The sequence below is a fragment of the Trichechus manatus genome, unplaced genomic scaffold, assembly GCF_000243295.1.
Source record: "Trichechus manatus latirostris isolate Lorelei unplaced genomic scaffold, TriManLat1.0 scaffold00159, whole genome shotgun sequence".
Classification (NCBI taxonomy): Eukaryota; Metazoa; Chordata; class Mammalia; order Sirenia; family Trichechidae; genus Trichechus; species Trichechus manatus.
In genome coordinates, this window is record NW_004444095.1 from 4,641,375 (window position 1) to 4,650,020 (window position 8,646).

An 8,646-nucleotide genomic window follows, 5' to 3' on the forward strand; every position below is an offset into this window, starting at 1 on the left:
CTTTTTTATTTTGATTTGTAGGATTGTTAGATTCCTTTGTGGTTACCTTAATATTTACCCCTATTTTTCTAAGTTTGTAACAGTCTTTTATTACTTTATATCGCCTTGACTTCCCCTCCATATGAAAAATCAATGTCTGCATTTTTTAAGTCCCTCTTTTTTGTTTTAATGTTGTCCTTTTTTACATATTGATATCTCTGTATCCTTATTTTCAATATTTTAGCTTTGATGTATTTTTGACTTCCCTATCTGAGTCTATATCTGATTGCTCTGTCTTGCGTTCTAGTTTTGTGTTGTTATCTGGTGTTATTATCTAACCATAGGACTCCCTTTAGTATTTCTTGTAATTTTGGTTTGGATTTTGCAAATTCCCTGAACTTCTCTTTATCTGGCAATGCCCTAATTTCCCCATCGTATTTGAGAGACAGTTTTGCTGGATATATAATTCTTGGCTGGCAGTTATTTTCCTTCAAGACTTTATATATGTTATCACATTGCCTTCTAGCCTGCACGGTTTCTGCTGAGTAGTCCGAGCTTATTCTAATTGACTCTCCTTTGTAGATGACTTTTCTTTTATCCCTAGCCCCTCTTAAAATTCTTTCTTTATCTTTCGTTTTGGTAAGTTTGATTATAATATGTCTTGGTGACTTTCTTTTGGGATCTGCCTTGTGTAGGGTTTGATGAGCATCTTGGATAGATATCTTCTCAACTTTCATGATATCAGGGAAGTTTTCTGTCAACCAATCTTCAACAATTTTCTCTGTATTTTCTGTTACCCCCACCCCCCGTCAGGTACTCCAATCATTCGTAGGTTATTTCTGTTGATAGAGTCCCTCATGACTCTTAGAGTTTCTTCATTCTTTTTAATCCTTTTATCTGATTTTTTCTCAAATAAGTTGGCAGCAAGTGCTTTATTTTCAATGTCACTAATTCTAACTTCTACCGCCTCAATTCTGCTCCTATGACTTTCTATTGAGTTGTCTATTTCTGAAATTTTATTGTTAATCTTTTGGATTTCTGATTTCTGTCTCTCTATAGATTCTTGCAGCCTATTAAATTTGTCATTATGTTCTTGAATAACTTTTTTAAGTTCCGCTACTACTTTGTCTGTATGTTCCCTGGCTGTTTCTGAATTTTGTAGAATTTCCTTTCTAATTTCTAGAAGAGTTCTGTATATTTATCTTTTGTATTCTGCCTCTGGTAATTCCAAGAAATTCTCTTCTTCCAGAGAGTTTATTGATTCTTTATTTTGTGAGCTTGCTGAAGCCATCATGGACTGCCTCTTTATGTGATTTGATATTGATTGTTGTCTCTGATCCATCAATAAGTTATTATAATTTTATTTTATATTTGTTTAGTGAGTCCTAGCTTCTTTTTTTGTTTTGTTTTAATATGCCCCAATAGGCCGCTCATGTGCGCTAGTTTCATTATTGGCACCTTTGAAGCTCTAACGTCCTGTCACCAGGTAGTTAATTCTGTAACTAAGTATGTGCACACAGGAGTCCGCTAAATTTTCCTATTTGGGTTCAGCTCAGGTGTCCCGGCAGTCGGTCACCAAGTGTGTGGTGAAAGCTCTCACCTACAGTCCTAGAGAGGCATGGGTGATTGGTGCAAGCACTGGACTCTGGCTGCGGTAGGGGATCATGCGCTGAGCCAGGCAGGGGGCTGACGGCTGCCCCTGAGAGTCTGAAAGGAAAGCGTGTCCCTATTCCCTAGGGTGAGTAGGTAGGTGAGTTTTGCAGCTGGACTATGAGCACCTCACTCTGTTGGCTGTAAAGACTCAAAGGCACCACTTTTTCTTGGACTCCTGTAGCAGGTGACTAGGAGGTTTAGGTGATGCCACCAGTCCTCAAACCCCTGTTGCAGATTGGCAAAAGTACCTACTTAAGGGGCAGGGCTGTTTTGAGGGTCACAAATCTGGCACTTCACAGCTGAAACAGTTGAAGTTAAACTTCAGATGTTTGCCCTGTTGCACTGTGGTAGTGAGGGCTAATGCTGTTGAGATGGGTCCCCATGAGTCTATACTGGGGTGTAAGGCACTCAAAGCCTGCAGACCCCTTATGCCTATGCCTAGCAAAGGAGCTGTGCCGACCCTGTGTTCCTGGCTTAGGGGAGCCAGTAGCTTATTTGTTCCCTCTCCAAAGCCAGGAGAATGGGTCAGGGTGCCTTTTGGGATCTGCTTCTGGCCCAGCAGACTCCTGGTGCAGAGTGGGGAGGGAGGAGGTAAAAGGGAGAGAGGCTTTTCCCAAATGGGCTTTTTTTTTTTTAATCCCTGCAAAAGCCACACGCATGTACTTATCTTTAGTGACTTGGGAGCTGCTTTTCACTGGTTCAGAGTGTCCAAGCAGAATCTCTGCTGCCGGATCTCTCTTGATGTGGAAACTGCTTCCCGAGCACCTGCACAGCTGTTTGCCTGCTTCACCGTGGACCCAGTGTGGCTAAAGAGCTGCAGTCCTGCTGCAGCCGCTCTGGTGCTGCTGGCTTCTTCCAAACCATTTCCCTCTCCCCCCGCCACTCAGTCTGATTCCTCAACTTTGCCTTGTTCAGGGATTCTAGATACTCATATATAACCAAATCACTCGTTTTTCCAGGTCTTTGTTGTAAGCGGGATATAGGAAGCATCTGACTATACCGCCATCTTGGCCCCGCCCCCCGATAGTAACATGAATCGTCAAAAAAAAATAATAATAAAATAATTAAAGTAGTGGAGAATTCAAAAGTTTAAGATGATGAAAATTGAACAGAGGTGAAATCAGATGAACTATAAATTTACTATAAAATAAAGTAGAAGAATGTGTATGTGATGAACCAAAACTCTCATCATGTGCAAAGATGATTACCACAATTGTTATCAGAGATGATTGTCAACAGATAATATAACAGTCTTGTCAATCAAGGGTACAGACATCTTTGTTGTTGAATCCCACGACGCTTCATTCCATTACCTTCAAAATGACAATATTTATTTCCATAATTTCACAGCTTTTCCTTTGAACACTATACCACCACCCCATGGAAAGGCAACTTTTGAATGTACAATCATTACTGCAGATCCCTTAGGCAGGCACACATTTGGTTTAAAATACAAATATTTTAATGACCTATGTTCCAAGATACTATTTTCAACCAAAAAATTTACAATTATTGAAAGAGAGAGAATCTTGGAAACAAAAGAGGCTGGCAGAGAAAAAAGAAATCTTTCCATTAAGTCAGAATGATGTTAATATGAGTTGGACACATCAAGAAATGTTGAATCTGATCAATAAACCTTCTGAACCTGATTATCACAAAAACATGCACAGAAGACATCAATGGGAGCTGAGGAGTAAAATGATTTTCTGTGTGATAAATTCAGTCTTTACTAAATCTGTCCTAATAATTATCAGTCGTTTGCAGAGTATATGCCCCTCTATGAGGAAAATAGGTCTTATGCATAGATTAAGCAATCCGACTCGATGGCAAAACATTATAGAAAATGCACTACATTTATAAAAAAATAAATCTGGGTTTGTCAAACACTGAAATGTATGTGTGGGCATATGAAAGAATGAAAAAGATGGGACGGGGAAGAGAGAGCAAGAGAGAAAAGGGAGGAAGGTCAGAAAAAATATAGAAAAAATGAAGGAAGAAATAGAAATATTGAGAAAAGCAGATAGGCTGAGAAAGTTTACATAATATGCCTAAATTTCCCAGCTTGTCAGGGCTAGAGCCAAGATTTGAATCCAGGTCTGTTACCAAAGTCCATAATTTTCCCATGAACCCACACTGTCTTACTCATCGAGTGCAGCTATAACAGAAATACCACAAGTGGATGGCTTTAACAAAGAGAAATATATTTTCTCACAGTCTGGTAGGCTAGAAGTCCAAATTCAGGGCCTCAGCTCCAGGGGAAGGTTTTCTCTCTGTCGGCTCTGGAGGAAGGTCCTCATCATCATCAATCTTCCCCTTGTCTAGGAGCTTCTCTGTGCAGGAACCTCGGGTGCAAAGGACGCACTCTGCTCCCAGCATTGCTTTCTTGGTGGTATGAGGTCCCCAAATCTCTGCTTGCTTCCTTTTTCTTTTATCTCTTGTAAGATAAAAGGTGGTGCAGGCCACTTCCCAGGGAAACTCCCTTTTCATTGAGTTAGGGATGTGACGTTAGTAAGGGTGTTACAATCCCACCCTAATCTTCTTTAACATAAAATTACCATCACTAAATGGAGGACAACCACACAATACTGGGAATCACGGCCCAGCCAAATTGATACACACATTTTTGGGGGGACATAATTCAATTCATGACACATACTGACTCTAGAATTTCTACCACCAGCATAGTTCCTACAGCAAATCATTCCATCTATACCACCTCTTACTGAAGTTATAATTTTCCTTAAGTTTCAGTAATTCTATGCATTCTACAAAATCATTATTATAATCAAATATTTACTTACCACATGTAAAGTAAGTAGACTTTGAATATTCTTAAAATCTTACACTTCTGAATGATTTTTCTTATTCAGATTCTTTGGTATTAATATGCCATTTGTATAAGGCTTCCAATCATTCATTACACAGGCCTAAAATCATTGGTAATCTACTAAATGCTTATTGAAATCCAATTAGTAATTTAAATAATGCTTCACTAATTTGCAGAGATTAATTATCTCATCCATTATGATAACATTAAAATGTTGTTTGCATTGTAATTAGCATCAATAAAGTAAGGAGTGAGCATTTTCATCCATCATGAGGAAAGTGCCATGAATTTTAATATTAATAAAATGCAAATATTAATATCTTAAGTCTGCTCGTAGTGTTTCATAAATGTTCACAATACTCAAGTTATCATAGGTATTCAATTTTGTTGATAATTTCTTGTCAGATTTTAGATGTAACACATTCTTCAAAAAATGATCATTTCTACTTAGAAAATGTATATGTTCATTTATTCACTTATCCATTAGTTCAACACATACTTATTATACTTTTACTTTGTGCTAGTATCTCTTCTTGGTGCTGGGTTTATAGTGATTTATAAGACAGAATAGTATCATACCCTTTTAGCATTGAACAAATAAATAAATGTTTGTTATCTTTCAGTAAGAAGTAAGTGCCATAAAGAAAAAACAAACAGTTCATAGGAATCAGGGTGCTAGTCAATATTTTTAATGAAATGGAAAAACTAATATCCAACTTTGTATAGAAAGGAAAGAGGCCTCGAATAGCTAAAGCAATATTGAAGAAGAAGAACAAAGTAGGAGGGCTCACACTTCCTGATCTCAAAACTTACTATACACTCACAGTAATCAAAACAGCCTGATACTGGTTCAATGACAGACGCATAAACCAATGGAATAGAATTGAGAACCCAGAAGTAAATTCATCCATCTACGGGCAGTTTATCTTTGACAAAGGGTCGAAGTCCATTCAGTGGGGAAGAAACAGTCTCTATAACAAATAGTGCTGGCAAAAGTGTATATTCATTTGCAAAAAAAAAAAAATGAAACTGGATCCATACATCACACCATACACAAAAACTAACTCAAAATGGATCAAAAGCCTAAATGTTAAAGCTAAAACTGTAAAGTTCCTGGAAGATAACATGGAGTCTAAAACGAGTGGACCTAATTTTTGGCATATCAAACAAAAGTAAAAATACTCGAATGACAGAAGATAAATTAGATTACTGGGACCTCCTAAAAATTAAATACTTATGTTCATCAAAAGACTTTACCAAGAGAGTAAAAAGAGAACCTACAGACTGGGAATAAAATATTTGGCAATGACATATCTGATAAGGATGTAATCTTGAAAACGTGTAGAAATCTTCAACAACTCAACAAGAAAAAGACAAACAATCCAGTCAAAAAACGGAAAAAGGATATGAACAGAAACTTTACCAAAGAGGACATTCAGGCAGCTAACAAACACATGAAGAGATGCTCTTGATCATTTCTCGTTGTTGTTTTTAGGCTCTGTTAAGTCGGTTCCAACTCATAGCAACCTTATATGCAACACAATGAAACACTGCCCAGTCCTATGCCATCCTCTCAATCGTTGCTATGTTGGAGGCCATTGAAGAAGCCACTGTGTCAATCCATCTTATTGAGGGTCTTTCTCTTTTTCACTGACCCTCTACTTTACCAAGCATGATGTCCTTCCCTAGGGACTGGTCCTTCCTGATAACATGTCCAAAGTACATGAGACAAAGCCTTGCCATCCTCGCTTCTAATGAGCATTCTGGCTCCACTTCTTCCAAGACAGATTTGTTCGTTCTTCCGACAGTCCATGGTATATTCAATACTCTTTGCCAACACCATAATTCAATGTGTCAATTCTTCTTTGGTTTTCCTTATTCATTGTCCAGCTTTCGCATGCATAGGAGGCAATTGAAAATACCACAGCTTGGGTGAGGTGAACCTTAGTCTTTAAGATGACATCTTTGCTTTTTAACACTTTAAAGAGGTCTTATTCAGCAGATTTGCCCAATGCAATATGTCATTTTATTTCCTGACTGCTGCTTCCATGGATGTTGATTGTGGCTCCAAGTAAAATGAAATCCTTGACAACTTCAATCATGATGTTGCTTACTGGTACAGTTGTGAGAATTTTTGTTTTCTTTATGTTGAGGTGTAATCCATACTGAAGGCTATAGTCTTTGATCTTCATCTGTAAGTGCTTCAAGTCCTCTTCACTTTCAGCAAGCAAGGTTATGTCATCTGCATATCCCAGATTGTTTATCAGTCTTCCTCCAATCCTGATGCCATATTCTTCTTCATATAGTCCAGTTTATCAGATTATTTGCTCAGCATACAGATTTAATAAGTATGGTGAAAGGATACAATCCTGATGCACACCTTTCTTGATTTTAAAACATGCAGTATCCCCTTGTTCGGTTCCAATGACTGCCTCTTGGTCTATGTACAGGTTCCACATGAGTACAATTAAGTGTTCTAGAATTCCCATTCTTTGCATTGTTATCCATAATTTGTTATGTTCCAAACAGTCGAATGCATTTGAGTAGTCAATGAAACACAGATAAACATTTCTGTGTTGTTCTCTGCTTTTAGCCAAGATCCATCTGCCATCAGCAATGATATCCCTCCTTCCATGTCCTCTTCTGAATATGACTTGAATTTCTGGCTGTTGTCTATTGATATAAAGCTGTAACTATTTTTAAATTATCTTAAGCAAAATTTTACGTGTGTGTGACATTAATGATATTGTTCAATAATTTCCACATTCTGTTGGATCACCTTTCTTTGAAATGGGCACAAATATGAAACTCTTCCAGTTGGTTGGCCATGTAGCTGTCTTCCAAATTTGTTGGCATAGATGAGTGAGCATTTCCAGCCTTGCATCCGTTTGTTGAAACATTTCAATTGGTATTCCGTCAATTCCTGGAGTTTTATCACCAATGCCTTCAGTGCAGCTTCGACTTCTTCCTTTAGTACCATCGGTTCTTGATCATTTGCTCCCTCCTGAAATGGTTGAATGTCAACCAATTTTTTGGTACAGTGACTCTGTATGTTCCTTCCATCTTCTTTAGATGCTTCCTGTGTCATTCAGTATTTTGCCCATAGAATCCTTCAACATTACAACTCCAGGCTTGAATAGTTTCTTCAGTTCTCTCAGCTTGAAAAAGGCCAAGTGTGTTCTTCGCTTTTGGTTTTCTAACTGCAGGTCTTTGTATTTTTCATTATAATATTTTACTTTGTCTTCTCTAACTGCCCTTTGAAATCTTTTGTTTAGCTCTTTTACTTCATCATGTCTTCCTTTCACTTTAGCTGTTCTGTGTTCAAGAGCAAGTTTCAGAGTCTCTTCTGACATCTATTTTGGTCTTTCTTTTTCTATCTTTTTAATGACCTTTTGCTTTCTTCATGTATGATGGCCTTAATGTCATCCCATAACTCATCTGGTCTTTGGTCATTAGTGTTCAGTGCGTCAAACTTGCTGTTATCCACCCACACACCTGTTGCCATTGATTGATTTCGACTCATAGCAACCCTATAGGACAGAGTAGAATTGCCCTATAGGGTTTCCAAGGAGCAGCTGGTGGATTAGAACTGCTGACCTTTTGGTTAGCAGCAAGCTCTTAACCACTGTGCCACCAGGGCCATTAGAGAGGTTCATATCCAAACTACAATTAGGTACCATCTCACCCCTGCAAAAATAGCACTGATCATAAAAATGGAAAACAAATGCTGGCTAGGTTGTGGGGAGATTGGAGCTGCTGGTGAGACTGAAAAATGGTACAACAAGGAAAGGTCATGGAAGCTCCATAGACACATCCAAACTCCCTGAGGGACTGAATTACTGGGCTGAGGGCTGCAGGGACCATGATTTCAGGGAAAATCTAGCTCAATTGGCATAACACAGTTTATAAATACAGTGTTCTACATTTTACTTTGGTGACTGGCGTGTGGGGTCTTAAAAGCTTGTGAGCAGCCATCTAAGATACTCCACTGGTCTCACCCCTTCAGGAGCAAGGGAGAATGAAAGAAACAAGATACAAGGAAAAGATTAGTCCAAAGGTCTAATGGCCCACAACTACCAAGGCCTCCACCAGACTGAGTCCAGTACAACTAGATGGTGCCTGGCTACCACCACTGACTACTCTGACAAGGATCACAACAGAGGGTCCCAGACAGAGCTGCAGAAGGA